The 17005-nt window shown below is 42.2% G+C and overlaps 1 protein-coding gene across 1 annotated transcript in view; it reads right to left on the bottom strand.

Moving 5' to 3' along the window:
* FHL5 (four and a half LIM domains 5) overlaps positions 1–15980 on the bottom strand; it is an 83618-nt gene extending 67638 nt beyond the window's left edge. The window contains exon 1 of the mRNA XM_044290167.1: positions 15818–15980. The gene's annotated coding sequence lies outside the window, so the exon portion shown is untranslated. The remainder of the gene's footprint in view (positions 1–15817) is intronic.
* Between the last annotated feature and the right edge of the window lie 1025 nt (positions 15981–17005).

Below are 17005 nucleotides of genomic sequence, written 5' to 3'. Positions count from 1 at the left end.
TTATCTTCGTCTAATCCGTCAGAAGAACAACCCCAAAAAAATGAATCCTGTCTTTTGACCACCCGTATTTACACGGTCAGTATTTGGTAAGTAATTGATCAGTATTAGTAAGGCAAAAATAGAAGTGGGTCCAAAATAGAGAGGACACATGAATGAAATGTGTATATCTTCTGTGTTTTGGACCCACTCCTGCTTTTGTCTTCCAAATCCTGATGAAATCCTGATGCAAAATACTGACTGTGTGATAGAGGCCTCATGCTCAATTTACATGAGTTTTGGTCATTTCAGTCTGACATCAGTTTTACTCAGATGGAAAAGAAGTCCTGCATGCAGGACTTTAATGGCCTCTATCACACAGTCAATTTCTTGCATCAGTATTTGATCAGTATTGGTAAGGGTCCAAAACAGAGATAACATGTGATAGAAACTTTTGCATGTCTTGTGTGTTTTGGACCCACTCCTGCTTTTGTCTTTCAAATCATGATCAAATCCTGATGCAAAATACTGACCATGTGATAAAGGCCTTATACATGCTCCAAAGACAGGATCCGTTATGTTCATTTTTTGGTTCTTCTGGCAGATTGGGAGAAATGCGTGGCAAAATGCGTGATTAGGAGTAGGAGGAAAATCAGGACCAGTAGACAATGGGAAGGAAACACAGCTCCCTTCTGCTGAGGTGGTGGAACCTTGACTGCTGGAGAAGGGGTGCAGGCCACTGGTAGATGCAGCAAACCATGCTGACGTCCTCCAGCGACAGCTTCTTTGGGGCGTATTGAGCTTCTTTGGGGCGTATTGTCGCGCGTTCCCGCATATAGACTTAGCGGGAACACGCAACATTGGGCGTTTACTTGTTTCCTCGCACGTATGTAAATGCCCTATAAACACGCTTGTAAACAGGGCTTATCGGGTAAGCTCAGGTGTGAACCCAGAGTAAATCTGGTCTGGGCAGTCGCTGCTGACTGTCCTCAATAAGCTCGTCCTTGCTGAAAAGCGGAGCAGAGCCATCAGCATATATTACTTCCCAAGCAGAAGGAGCAGAAAAAGAAATAGACAGGTTCAGGACAGGTGAGGGCACAGAGTTCCTGGGCCATGCTAACTAAGTGTGGTGTCAGAGGAACCCACTGGCTCTTGACACCACACTGTATTAGACAGCCCGGTTCTGCTAGCGATTGTTGGTAAGGAAGCAATTCTTCCCGGCAGTCGCCTGCCACCTAGCGGAGGAGACCACTATTATTACTAGTGATGAGCGGGAGGTGCCATATTCGATTTCGCGATATTTCGCGAATATTCGAATGAATATTCGTGTTATATTCGTCGAAATCGAATATTCGTAATTATTCCAATTATCGCGAATAATATACGAATTTTTTTTCGCGTATTGCGATTATTTATCTTGATAGTATAAGGAAACATTCCTATGCTAATTGACTATGGCTAGGCTAATATGTGTATTTTACGAAATTTCGTGATTGCTCTAACTTCGTCTCTTAGAATATTACGAATATTCTAAAAGACGAAGTTAGAGCAATATTACGAAATTTCGTAAAATACACATATAGATTGTAATTTAGCTAATATAGTGCTATAATCCCTTTTTTTCCCTCTAATTATTTTTTGCCTCTTCTGAACTTAAGTTTTGTAAAATATGTACACTTTTAAAAAATATTACTATAGCAGTATATTAGCTTAAATACAATCTATGTGTATTTTACGAAATTTCGTAATATTGCTCTAACTTCGTCTTTTAGAATATTCGTAATATTCTAAAAGACGAAGTTAGAGCAATATTAAGAACATTTGCAAAAGCCGAAATTGCGATGCGAGTAATATAACACGAAATAATCGCATGAAGATTTCAACTTAGCACTGCTATATTCCATATTCTAGCCTAGTATGGAATATAGCAGTGCTAACTTAGAACTGCTATATTCCATATTAGGCTAGAATATGGAATATAGCAGTGCTAAATTGAAATCTTCATGCGATTATTTCGTGTTATATTACTCGCATCGCAATTTGCGAAATTTCGTAAAATACACATATAGATTAGATTGTAATTTAGCTAATATGGAATATAGCAGTAAGTTGAAAACGCCACTGACTGGAGCAGCCAGGAAGCCAGGAATCCAAAGGACAGGTAAGAACAACTTTAGAGAAGTGGGAAAGAAAAAAATATAATAATAAAAAAAAAAACGAATATTCGAATTCGCGAATATATAGAACGATATTCTAAATATTCGCGAAATCTCGAAATTGCGATATTCGAGAAAAAAATTCGCAATTCGAATATTCGCGCTCAACACTAATTATTACACGCAGCGATCTCCTCCACAGCATGGGGAGGAGCGATCGTTATGCCATCACTCGTCCGCATGCTATCCAGTTTGTTGCCGGCAGCAAATTGTGATTATTGGGCAGACTAGATGGACCAAATGGTTCTTATCTGCCGACACATTCATATGAACGCTCGTAAGCGACGATTGGCTCAACAATCACCAATATAGGCTTTATTTACGGTACCTGTTTTTCCACTGATCTACGGGGGGTTTAGGCATCATCCATTTTCTAGCAATTACCATTCTAGCCATGACAAATTGTTCATAAATAGAGTCCCTATCTCTATTATTTATGTTTTGACCCTTTAACCTACCCATCATTTCCAAAATCTGCCCCATATGTTCTCTTTATCATTTGTAGAAAATGTAACCAAAATGTGTGTAACTTACAGAAGTTCTACCACATGTGATGAGTATTATCATCCTCCATTCTGCATGTCATTTACCTGGAGTCTGTGAGTGATTCAAATAGTGAAACCTTGCAAGAAGCACTTTTCAGAAACCTCAGACATCCTCTTGTAACAGTATCTCATTACTCAATTGAAGAACATTCAATAATAATAGATAAAAATTGCACAAGCAATTTTTTGCAGTTTCATTTTGATAAAGACAAATCTATTTACTGTGCAAAAATGGAAATTTAGAGGTTTATTTTAATACGCCGTATCCTCTTTAAGAGAAGAACAGCTTGTTGTGCACAGATAAAAACATTTGGCACAGAAAAGCAGTATGTGAAAGGAACAAGTGTTTCTATATAAAGACAGTATTGCATGTGGAGTTCTTTTTTGGAAGTGCTTGATGATGAGCACAAACACATTGCTGAGCCACAGTGTCTGGGCAATGCCAAAGCCAAAGCAGTTTGTGGAAGGCTTCTTCTTATGTGTCCTTATGCACCAGAGCAATACCTGCATAGTCTGTATCACTATCTCAGTTTTGAGATTGGGGATCGTCCAAACATGTTGGAATATTAACTAGCCAAATAATTACTTATTAATCATTTCTTTTGCTATAGAGTTATGTCAGTTATTTTTCTGTACTTTTATTTAGTCTTTACTTCTGCTAACCAGAGAAACAACCCTCTAACTCAGATTTAACTTTTTTCTTTAATGTCCTTTAGTACCTCATGTACCATGTATACTCCACAATAAATGACCAGTTGTAAACAGTTTTTAAGTATGTAATCTGACATATTCTAGGACAGCCACAGTGCACGCACAGTGTTGTTATAAAACAATATCTAGGCTATGACCACATCTGCGGTTGATATTCTGGTTCAAGCACAGGTACGGAATACCAGAATTTCCCTATCCGGCATATACCAGAGACCATTGGCACCTGAAGAATCCCATTAACCACAATGGGATCTGCTGTGTTTTCTGCATAAATACCGCTATGCAGCAGAATTTTTCCAGACAAAAATCCGGTATTTATATCAGAAACCCGGCATACCCCATTATATAGTGATTGGGATTTCTCACATGTCGGCGTTTCTGGTATACGACAGATACAACAGTTATGGTATTTTGCCAGAAAAAAAATACAAGAATTCCAACCGCAGATGTGGACATAGCCTTAGAGCGAAGAAAATATAAAAGTTTGCAAATGAAGGGCATTGTTGGGTCATTTCTTGGAATGGTCCAACATTACTGTTCTGAGGGTAGATGCCTACAACTGAATGGACATGGTACAAGGAAGAGAAGTACTGAAAGCTATAGTAGTTGTTTTTTGTATTCTTCTGAGGGTTCGGTATGCAATTGAAAGGCTTTAGTATGACTTAAGTCTAATAAAACTCACTGCCATAGCTTTCTCAATTTAAAGGAATGTGTCATCAGAAAATGATCTATTCTTCTATGCATTTTTAAAGAATTTATGGCGATGTTATATCTAATTTTACATGTCACTATATTTTAAAAAAAAATCCTAAAATCCTGCAGTTTTCACACTGGCTACTAAGTCTAATAATAAGCACCACTTGTTTGTACAGATCACTTTTCCAGCAGTCATCTTATTATCATCACAGACAAGATTACAGATATCATCTATATATAGACAACACAGGATCCAACATTCACAGTAGGTGATTGTCAAAGCTTATCTGCTCCTTCTATGGGTTACAGAGAATGCCTAGAAAACTCTCCCACAGAAGGCAATGAATCCCCTCCAGTTTATTGTGTCTGTGGCCCATGGTGGGCATATCTCTAACTGGCAGAAAAATGATACATGACATAATTCCTTTACGATGCTCCCTCCAAATGTTACATATAAAGAACTAAGAAAAAAAGGATGTGACACAGGAAACATGCATAGACTTCTAATATGGAATAAGAACATGAAGGAAACTACCAGTATGACAACTGAAAACAAGCTGTTCCTTCAGACCCAGCAACTTCTATCAGGGTCCCTCAAGCATTTAACATTAAACAGAAACTGTGGTTACTGTATTGCACTAAATTGATGCTTTCAGTAAAGGATATTAGCTATAAGGTGGTACTATATGGAACTACGTGGGTAGAGAAGGGCAGTAAAAAGACGGTGTATGGCAATAAGGAGGAGGCACTGTATGGAATAAAGGGAAATAGGCATGGCAAGTATGGGCACTCTTTGGCACAAATGGACCTACTGTATATGAGGTTGATAAGACCTATATGCCACTGACTATTTATCTGGATAATGTATGATACTATCATCTTGCATGACACTAAATATTTGGTTGCTATTATGTAGGCATTATATGCACTATTAAATCTGGCCACTTTATAGTTCTGCTTATCTGACCATTCTGCTCTGCTATGTGAGCACACTATGGTAATATTTATATGTGCCAATCAGCTATAGCATTAAAACCACTGACCGGTGAATTACATTGATTATGTCATGACCATATCTGTCAAGAGGTGGGATAACAGGCAACAACTAAACAATTCGTTTTTCAAGTTGAGGAGATGGAAGTACTGTAGGAAAATTTGCCAAGTGTACAGATATGAGTGATTATTACTGAGCCAAACTGTTATAGATGAGTAGCTCGGAGCATCTCAATAATTAAAGGTCTGTATTATGGGTGTAGGCGGGAAACCACTGTGTTAACCAACAGATTTGACTTTAGGGCAATCCTAAGGGATTTATGCTGGCAGTCTCCTGGTATTCACCCTTTCACCCTTGTACAGGGATCTGGACTTTGCTGCAGGGGAACCGCCAGGCTGCTACCTCCTGGAGTAGTCTCTGTGGGGGTCAGAGACACCAGCGCAGGGTACCGATTGGTCAGGCAGGATCATAGTCTTGGACAGGCCAAGGTCAGGACAGGAAGAGTACATGCCATACTGTAAATGCTCTAAGGTCACGGCAAGCAGCGATAGGATAATACAGAGGTCAGGTCAGACAATGGAGGGTCAAAATCCAGTAAATGGACAGAAAGTTGGTACATGAACAGACAATAAAACAGACAGCTTTGCATGATACTAGCATGATAGAACACCTATTGCTCAGGCCCTCTCCAACAGAAGAAGGTGCCTACTTAAGTACCACAAGATTGCCAGCCATTGTCTGGTGAAGATTAGGGTGGGTATGTGCGCACTGGCCTTTCAGGAGCCAGAGGAGGGGGGTGCAGATGCCCTGTGGGCAGAACAGAAGAGGCCTTGCCAACAAGGAGGCCACAGCATGCGTGGAGGGACGGAACAGATCTGGTGGCCAGACCAGCCAGGAAGAAGACAGTGAAAGACAGGTCCAGGCTGTCTGGCAAGGTAACAGAACAGTGGTGACTGCAAGCCACCACTGTAACAGTCTGAGAGTGTTCCCAGTGTGTAGTGATGATGGGAATGAAGGCTCGTTGATGCACATAGGAAGTGAAGGCTAGCCAGTCTGGTTCAATCCCACAGATTTACTGTAGCAAAAATTGCTCAAAAATCTACACCTCCATGCTGTTTTTGTGCTTATGGCATATACTGTACAACATTGAATAAATGAGCCAATATACTACTTGAAGTTCCATAATGATGACAGACCCATTCTATGTCTGTCCCAAATACTGTATATATTAATGCATTAAAGGGTTAAGAAGCAATCCATGTGAGCTTAATATATTAAGCAGCAAAATAACTGTACATCTATGGGTTCTTCAAGTGGAGTAGACTAACTGCAACTTCCAAGCAAAACATTATAGAAATTGTATGAAAGATATTTGAAAAACAAACAAGGAACGAATAGCTAAATAAACCACAAACCTCAAAGGAATAGTTTATCCCCCTTCCCCTTTTCTCTCCCTCCTCCAACTCCGTCCTGTTTTCCAAATTCTATTTTAGAAAAAATCCATAAAAATGTGCATACTTCTTATCAGACTTCTATCTAGATTTCCTGATAAAAAGAATAAAACTATTTCTAAGTTATGGAATAAGCAGGCAATCAGCAGTTTTATATTGTTACATGGGTTGTAAAAAGACACATGTACTCTAAGATCAACCTTTCTCAGACCTCTAACTCCTTGATCCAAAGGAAGGCAAAACATAGCCCTCTGGACACTTGTGGTCAAGTTTGTCTCATGGGGAGAAAAAGTTCTCACTGACCCAAAAGAGGAAGTCATGCAGTCTCCCTGTATCACATTAACTCCTTTATTACCCTGTTGTTAATGTTAGCTATTGATATCAGTATTCCCCTAGTTTTACATTTTGCCATTGCTATGTTTTATAATAGTAAATTCTTGAAGGGGGTTTTCTGAGACTTTTTAACTGTAAACCTATCCTTTAAATTAGTCATCAGTATCTGATCGGTGGAGGTCCGACACCTAGGACCTCTGCCAATCAGCTGTTTGAGAAGGCTTCGGTGCTCCTATCCCTAGGCTACTGAGGTTGTGTTCATCAGTCACATGGCCTAGGCGCGGCTCATCTCCAATTCAAGTGAATGGGGCTAAGCTGCAATGTACGGTTCTGTGCTAGGTAAGCTGTGAGAAGCTGTAAGCGCACCAGTGCCTTCTCAAAAAACTGTTGATCTGTAGGGATTCCCAGGTGTCAGACTCCTTTAGATCAGATACTGATGACCTATCAAGAGGATAGGTGATCAGTTAAAAAGTTTCAAAAAACCCTTTACGTGTGGGTTAGCATTGCATGTTAAAACATACTTGTTGACATTTCAGAATAAGCTGCCATGTATGAGTACGTGAGGAGTAGCAGCATTAATATATTACTTGTATCTTGTATTTTTCAGAAGTTACCGCTCTGCAGGCTCCATCTCTAAATGTTAATTTTCCCTCGTCTAGTGTGTAGAGACTAGATATGATTTCTTCCATACACTACACACATAGAGAAGAATACATCTTGCTCCCCTAACATCTTGCTCCCCTAACAGCATAGAGATATAATACAGCAGTAATGAACAGTGTAGCTGTGAATCAAGCATTGGGGTGAGATAGAAAACCTACTTGAAGCAGCAGCAGTATCTTTTATAATTCTTTCTTAGGGCCCATTCTGATGGCCGTAGTGCTTTGCGGATCCGCAAAACACGGATACTGGCCATGTGCGTTCCGCAATTTGTGGACCGCACATGGCCGCAACCATAATAGAAAATGCCTATTCTTGTCCACGGACAAGTATAGGACATGTTCTATCTTTTCTGCGGAACCGCGGTATGAAATAACAGATGCGGACAGCACACGGTGTGCTGTCCGCATCTTTTGAGGGCCCATAGAAATGAATGGATCCACAGACCTTTCGCAAAATTGGTCGGGTGCGGATCCGTTCATACGGCTGTGTGAATGAGCCCTTACTCTGCAGCTGCTTTTTCCTGACACTTCTCTCTCCATAGACGACTTCTGCCAGCATATAACCTGATCCCTTAGTGAGCTGATAATCCTTCTAATCCCTCAAGTGGATTTGAGTAATAATGGATAGCGACTGATCAGAGCAGGATTCCGGGGGAGGAGAAGTAGCTTATTAGTGGATAAACAGAATTTTTCTCTAATAAGATATATTACAAAGTTTCCTATATTCACTTGTACTATTGGTTTATGCAAAGTTTGTGGAGAGGACAGAGCCCATTAAAGTCATTATGTTTATTTTATTTTTGTTTGTTCCTGCTGATTACTATATACATAACTGATCATTTCTTAAGTGTTATGCTGTGCAAAAAAATCAAAATGTATTGCTTAACATTAGTCTCATTTTCCATCCTTCAGAGTTGTATTACTTTGCCTACTTTTCTCCATTTCATGGCTGCTGAGTGGCACTGTCATGAGATGCCTAGGAAACTGTATTAGGGTGAATATACACATATAAAAGATCTATTGCAGACAACTATCCCATTCATCTGAATGGAGCTTACAGAAATCTATGCACAGGTTATAGAAATGACTCCTTTCAGGCAAATATAACATATTTTCAGTCATAGAAATTTCTCTCGACATCTGACATAAAAAGTCTAGCAAGTTTGACATGCAGATTCACAAGTGGCTGATGACAAGGCCATTTGCAGTACACAATGCTGCACCCAAGTTTTAAATAAAAATAGGGGAAGGGAATCTTGAAGGGGAGGGAGGCAGGACAAAGAGATATTTTTTTGTCTGGAGATAAAGTACATTTTAATATTGAATCCCCTATCAGCTGTAAAATGAAATTTTTAATTCTGAATTGTCAAAAGACTGCTGGGTTTTCATTTTTTAAGTACCGTATTTTTCGCTTTATAAGACGCACCTGATGATAAGACACACCTAGGTTTTTGAGGAGGAAAATAAGAAAAAAATATTTTGAACCAAAAGGTGTGCTTTTGGTAGGTTTTGAACTAATGGTGGTCTGTGGATGACGCACTGTTATGGGGATCTGTGGATGACGCACTGTTATGGGGGGATCTGTGAATGACACTGAGGGGGGATCTGTGGATGACACTTATGGGGCTCTGTGGATGACACTGATGGGGGATCTGTGGATGACACTTATGGGGGATCTGTGGATGACACTTATGGGGGATCTGTGGATGACACTTATGGGGGATCTGTGGATGACACTTATGGGGGATCTGTGGATGACACTTATGGGGGATCTGTGGATGACACTTATGGGGATCTGTGGATGACACTTATGGGGCTCTGTGGATGACACTGAGGGGGGATCTGTGGATGACACTTATGGGGGATCTGTGGATGACACTTATGGGGGATCTGTGGATGACACTTATGGGGGATCTGTGGATGACACTTATGGGGATCTGTGGATGACACTTATGGGGCTCTGTGGATGACACTGAGGGGGGATCTGTGGATGACACTTATGGGGCTCTGTGGATGACACTGAGGGGGGCTCTGTGGATGACACTGAGGGGGGCTCTGTGGATGACACTGAGGGGGGGCTCTGTGGATGACACTGAGGGGGGCTCTGTGGATGACACTGAGGGGGGCTCTGTGGATGACACTGAGGGGGGCTCTGTGGATGACACTTAGGGGGGCTCTGTGGATGACACTGAGGGGGGCTCTGTTGATGACACTGATGGGGGCTCTGTGGATGACACTGATGGGGGATCTGTGGATGACACTTATGGGGCTCTGTGGATGACACTGAGGGGAGATCTGTGCATTACACTGATGGGGGATCTGTGGATGACACTGAGGGGGGTTCTGTGGATGACACTGAGGGGGGCTCTGTGGATGACACTGAGGGGGGCTCTGTGGATGACACTGAGGGGGGCTCTGTGGATGACACTGAGGGGGGCTCTGTGGATGACACTGATGGGGGCTCTGTGAATGACACTGATGGGGGCTCTGTGGATGACACTGATGGGGGATCTGTGGATGAGACTTATGGGGCTCTGTGGATGACACTGAGGGGAGATCTGTGCATTACACTGATGGGGGATCTGTGGATGACACTTATGAGGCTCTATGGATGACACTTATGTCATCCACAGATCCCCATAAGTGTCATCTACAGATCCCCCATCAGATGGATCAGTGTGGAGGGAGGAGGCGGGGACACTCATGATGGGGCCCGGTGCAGTGACTCTACTCTAATACACCGGGCCCCGCAACTGTTAAACATTCAATCTGATCTCTATATCTAATTGTATACACGCTGTACGGTACTTACTGTAGTACCGGAAGTATAACATTAAGACGGCACAGACCGGCATCTCCCTCGGTCATGCGCCGCCTGTCGCAGCTCCCTCCTGATGCGCCGCCTGCCCCAGATCCCTCCTCATGCGCCGCCTGCCTGCTTATCTCACTTTATGAATGAACAGGCAGGCGGCGCATGACAGAGGGAGCCGGGGCAGGCGGCGCATGACAGAGGGAGCCGGGGCAGGCGCCGCATGACAGAGGGAGCTGGGGCAGGTGGCGCATGAGGAGAGAGCTGCGGCAGGCGCTGCGCCGTCTTAATGTTATACTTCCGGTACTACAGTAAGTACCGTACAGCGTGTATACAATTAGGTATAGAGATCAGATTGAATGTTTAACAGTTGCGGGGCCCGGTGTATTAGAGTAGAGCGGTGCTTCTCAATTATTTTCTGTCATGCCCCCCCTAGGAAGAAGAAAACATTTTGCGCCCTCCGCACGACTGTAAATAGTATCATTTGTCTATAAAATTGTTATAATTAATAAGTACACCTCTACATAACACTGTAACGTATAAGAGAATAAAAAAAGAAAGAAATGTGGATCAATTTACAACAAAAATATTTTTAACCAAAAGGTGTGCTTTTGGTGGGTTTGGAACTAATGGTGGTCTGTGGGTGGCACTATTACTGGGGATATGTGGATGACGGACACTGTTATGGGGGGATCTGTGGATGACGGACACTGTTATGGGGGGATCTGTGGATGACGGACACTGTTATGGGGGGATCTGTGGATGACGGACACTGTTATGGGGGGGATCTGTGGATGACTGACACTGTTATGGGGGGGGATCTGTGGATGACGGACACTGTTATGGGGGGGATCTGTGGATGACGGACACTGTTATGGGGGGATCTGTGGATGACGGACACTGTTATGGGGGGGATCTGTGGATGACGGACACTTATGGGGGGGATCTGTGGATGACGGACACTGTTATGGGGGGTCTGTGGATGATGGACACTGTTATGGGGGGGATCTGTGGATGACGGACACTGTTATGGGGGGATCTGTGGATGACGGACACTGTTATGGGGGGATCTGTGGATGACGGACACTGTTACGGGGGGATCTGTGGATGACGGACACTGTTACAGGGGGGATCTGTGGATGGCACTGTTACAGGGAGGATCTGTGGGTGGCACTGTTACAGGGGGGATCTGTGGGTGGCACTGTTACAGGGGGGATCTGTGGGTGGCACTGTTACAGGGGGGATCTGTGGATAGCACTGTTATGGGGTGGGGGATCTGTGGCTGGCACTGTTATATATGTGCCATCCACAGACCCCCCACCCCATAACTGTGCCATCCACAGACCCCCCCACCCCATAACTGTGCCATCCACAGACCCCCCCACCCCTTAACTGTGCCATCCACGGATCAGCCTAAACGCTGCCGCCGCCGCCGCCCCCCAGTATTCAAATATAAAATGTCTTATTCAATTAAAATGTATTAGATATGCCCCCTCACTCCTAAATTCCTAATAGTACCTTACATCCTATTCCTAGGTTCTGTACAATTGCGGCAGGCCGGGCGGGCGGGCGGCCGGCGCGTCACTCACTGACGTCACTTGTCTGCGCCGCCTGCTTCATTCATAAAGTAGGCAGTGCAGGCACGTGACACCAGGGAGTTACGCTGCCGCCCGCCCGACCTGCCGGCATTACAGAACCTAGGAATAGGATGTAAGGTACTAGGAATTTAGGAGTGAGGGGGCATATCTAATACATTTTAATTGAATAAGATATTTTATATTGCTATACCGGAGCGGCGGGGCGGGGCTATAGTACACTGACTGCACCGCCCCGCCGCTATTCCCGGCCCCCAGCTCCTCCTCCCAGTCCCTCAGCGCCTGCGCCGGCCTCTGATCAGAGGAAGGGAGATGAGCGCTTCCACAATGGAAGCGCTCATCTCCCTGCCGCATATTACATTGCGAGACCCCCTCTACGGAGCCTGGCGCCCCCCCTGGGGGGTGCGCCCCACTATTTGAGAAACACTGGAGTAGAGTCACTGCACCGGGCCCCGCCATGAGTGTCCCCGCCTCCTCCCTTCACACTTTTGGGGGGAAAAAGTGCGTCTTATAAAGCAAAAATACGGTAAATACATCTTAATCATTGTGCAATGAAAAGTTCTGCAACTAACATACTTTAGGATTCCAACTCCATGGATTTCAATATCTTTGCTTGTTGTCAATGGGTAAACATTCTTGTTTACATCTAGAGGCTGAACACCGGTACATAGCTATTCCTACTCTCAGCTAGGAATTAAATACAGGTGTACCCACAGTGTAGGCAATGCTCTCTAAACTTTCTAAACTCTATGCTGGTAACATTCATATGCACTGATACACTGTAACAGACCCTCAGGATAAGAGAAAGAGGTGAGCTGCTGATTTTTCAATCACAAGAGGATTGCTTATACTGGGACTAAAAGGAGTTGTCTCACTTCGGCAAGTGGTATTTATCATGTAGAGAATGTTAATACCCGACACTTACTAATATATTGTTATTATCCATATTGCTTCCTTTGTTAGCTGGATTCATTTTTCCATCACATTATACACTGCTCGTTTCCATGGTTACGACCACCCTGCAATCCATCAGTGGTGGCAGTGTTTGCACACTATAGAAAAAAGTGACGGCCTCTCTGGTGGTACGGGACCATGAGAGCGCACATAGGCCGATGCTTTATTCTACATTGTGCAAGCACGGCCACCACTGATGGATTGCAGGGGGATCGTAACCATGGAAACGAGCAATGTATAATGTGATGGGAATATGAATTAAGCCAGCAAAAGAGGCAATATGGACAATCACAATACATTAGCAAGTGCCTTGTATTAACTTCCTCTACTTAATAAATGCTATTTGCTGAAGTGAGACAACCTCCTTAACTCAGCGGTGAGACGCATTGGGTCTGTATAGCTTTAAATGAGAAGCTATCAAAGATGTAAAATAAGGTTTTCTTTCATTTGTTTGTTTTAATGCCAAAGTCCTGCTGGAAATCTGTTGGTGGAATTTGATGTTATTAAGCAAAGAGTATTTAAAATCTTAATTTCTTTCTATCTTGTATATGGATTGATATTGTATCTGTTTGGCTCGCTTGTTGGTTGTACATTTTTTGGTAAAAAGACTGCATGCTCATGTGTATAGTACCCACTGAAAAACTGCAACAAGTTCTTGTTCATCCATATTCTTCTGGTGTATGTTGTTTTCTAAGCACTAGTACATCTAACATCATGTACTATATGAAAGAATGAATATTGAGGGCACATTCCAAGCAAGCTGAAGTCTAGCAAGTAAACCAGGGGGACCATGTTCTGTATTCAGATTAAAACGTATTTCCCTGCAAACTCTGCCAAGCATTCATCTACATGGTTACACATCTGCTGTCCAGATGGCACAAGTATGGTATACTACACTTCAGATGCAAATGTGTCTCATTCAAATGTGTTCCATTTACAGTCCTCACCGTGCATGAGCTACAGCTTGAGATGCAAAACGTGTTGCATTATAAATTACTGACACTACCTGGTAACATCTAATCTCAGTAAACTCTGAAAGAACTGTATTAGTACACTGAAATCTGTACATCTGTCCAGGAGAATGAGCACCATTTGGCTGGAAGAGATCTCTATCTGCATCTCAATGGACTATTAGGAGACCACTTAGATGGCAACTACAGTGGCACCTCTAGTATGTTCAGTAATTGAATCAGATCAGCCATTCAGTCCATGACCCTATAGACCAGGATTAAATACAAATTCAAACAAGCTGTCTCATATTTTATGGTGGACTGCTAAAATGTTACCAACATTCTACCAATAAACATGATAATCAATATGTCCAAATGTTATATTACATAGTAATATACTCTTGACCTATTAAAACATTAATATCTGTAAATAGTTGAATAAACCACAAAGCACCCACTTTTAGTGCACTCTGGTCTTCACAAGTCTATATATATAATGAATTCTAGTGCTCCTGAATGGCCAAGATGGCTCATTGGGGCTGGAGCCCAAGTCATGGCTATGTTTTATTTTACCTGGGAAAAAGATTCAGTTCATTACACCAGTCCTGTATATAGATACCCCCAGCAGCACCTCTAGTGATGCCTCTGGGCAAGGGCGTAACAAGGACCCAATGGGGCCCCATAGCAAGACTTGGAATGGGGCCCCATAACCACCATGACCACCTTCAGTCCTTCGGTAACAGATGTCATGCCTGCTACCCTGGTAGTTATGCCTATGCCCCTGGTTGTGACAAGTAATTTACATATAGGTTAAGGTCCATCCCATGTGGACACTACAGAAGCCAGTTTTAACCATTAGGGGATTACACATAATGATCATTTACATTGCGGTGCCTGGTGACAAAATCCATTGAATTAGAACAAAGCACACCAAAATTTGCAAACTCAAGCACTGCTCATGAGATAATGAAGCATTTCACGTCAAACAATATTATTCATTGTGTATAAACAATATATAATCTATTTTGGTGGATCCATCTTCCATCTAGAACATTCAAACCCACCATAAAGGTATCTGTGCAATGCTTCCATCCTAGGACAGGTATCAGCAACCTCCGACACTCCAGCTGTTGTGAAACTACAACTCCCAGCATGCCCCACTCACTTCTATGTGAGTTCTGAGAACAGCCACGCAAGTTTGCATGCTGGGAGTTGCAGTTTTACCACACCTGGGTTGCCGAAGGTTGCTGACCCCAGTCATAGGAGATGATTACCATAGTGAACATTATGAATGTTATTAAAATACTCTATAGTCTACATTCCAGCTAATCCAGATTAAGTATCCCTGGTAGATTTATGAGAAAAAAAAAAGTCACATAACTAAATATCAACATTTAGCATAAGGACGTTTCAAAAAATTGTAGGTATGTTGTACGGAACCATAAATGTGAGATGAGCTTCTCAAACTCTGTATGTTGCCTAAAGCAGTGTTCCTCAACTCCAGTCCTCAAGGCCCACCTACCGTTACAATTTGAGAATATCCCTCACAATGAATACCTGTGGTAAGTCCTGATGCACTACTGACACTAATTATATCACCTTCTCAATGCTAAGGAAAGCCTGAAAACATGACCGGCAGGTGGGCCCTGAGGACCGGAGTTGAGGAACCCTGGCCTGAAGGACAAATTGTACAATCATGTCATAGTACAGACCAAACAAAAAGTGCTGCATTTCATCTAGATGTCCTCCTCACAGCTCAGAAACAGTTTACGTTTCTACATACAGACATGTCCAAATATTTCACATCCTAATCAGAACAGTATTCCATACAATATATCAAAGAAAGCAGCAGAAATGCATCATTACAAGGTAAAGTAGTAACTGCATTATATACATGGCACCAAAGTCATGCTCAAGACACTTACAGCGTCTTCTCTCCCTCTCAGCTGAGCTGCTAGTGGCTTCTAGGGACGGTTCCCAGTTACATACTGGAGTGAGTGAGCAATGTTCCAGTAATTCAAGTCTTGTCAGATTCTGGCTCCCAGGCGGAGGGGATTTGTTATTCTTCACATTTATCCTAATGCCTGTCTCTCAAATACCAATAACGGATGTTTATGTTCAGCTCCTAAACTTGCAAATTAAAGAGAGCAGCATAGATTTAATGAAGAATGTAAAGTTCAGCTGCTTTCCTTTTAACCATGGCCAGAACCCAAAGGGCTAGCTTTTGGAATTTCAATGGCTAGAGAAATGAATGGAATGTGTATCTTGAAGCGTACAGTTATAAAGAGGATGCAAAGATGTATAGATACAATTCCAGGGCTGTTGTTACCATAACTTTTTCACTAATGTACTGGAAATTCAATATATTACAGTTTATTGGAAGCAAAAGGAAAATGTGATTTATTTATTTTTATATGATTGACATATCCTGAAATATACTTCTGTAGCCATCTCCTATTAACCCTTAAGGACTACTCTATTTTGGGCCTTAACGGGCAAACAATTTTTTATCTTTGCATTTCCAGAGCCACAATTTTATTTTATTTTTAATCGAAGTACCCATAGGAGTTTGCGTTTTAAAGGCACCATTTGAAGTATATATAATGTTTTGAAAAATGTGTATTAATCTTTGTTTGGAGGGATGGAAAACTACAATTCTGCAATTTTTAGTTTTTGTTTTTGTGGTATAAGTGACATATTACCTTTTAATATACATTTTTAATTCATTTTTTGAAAACTTTTTTTTGCACTTTTTTATTTATTATGGAATCAGTCATCTCCATAACACTCCCAAAACTAGAGTAAGTGGTGTATGGTGTAAGTGACACAGTCTGGTAATGTAATTTTATATTCATACTTACTTGCATTCCGACGCTGTGCTACCGCAAACCAGCAGTAAAATGCATTGAGGACTCCTCTTTGAGTCCTTTCCATTATGCACGGGAGTCCTCTCAATGCATTTTACTGCTGGTTTCTCAGAACACAGTGTTTGAATGGAAGTAAGTATGAAGATAAAAATTACATGACCGGATCGGGCATAACTTACATTATAAACCACTTACACTAGTTTTGGGTGTTTTGGAGCTGACAGATTCCCTTTAACCCCTTAAGGA

The sequence above is a fragment of the Bufo gargarizans genome, chromosome 4 (genome assembly GCF_014858855.1).
Source record: "Bufo gargarizans isolate SCDJY-AF-19 chromosome 4, ASM1485885v1, whole genome shotgun sequence".
In the NCBI taxonomy this organism is placed as follows: Eukaryota; Metazoa; Chordata; class Amphibia; order Anura; family Bufonidae; genus Bufo; species Bufo gargarizans.
The sequence above is the reverse complement of the archived record's forward strand: the minus strand, read 5'-3'. Positions and strand labels throughout refer to the sequence as shown.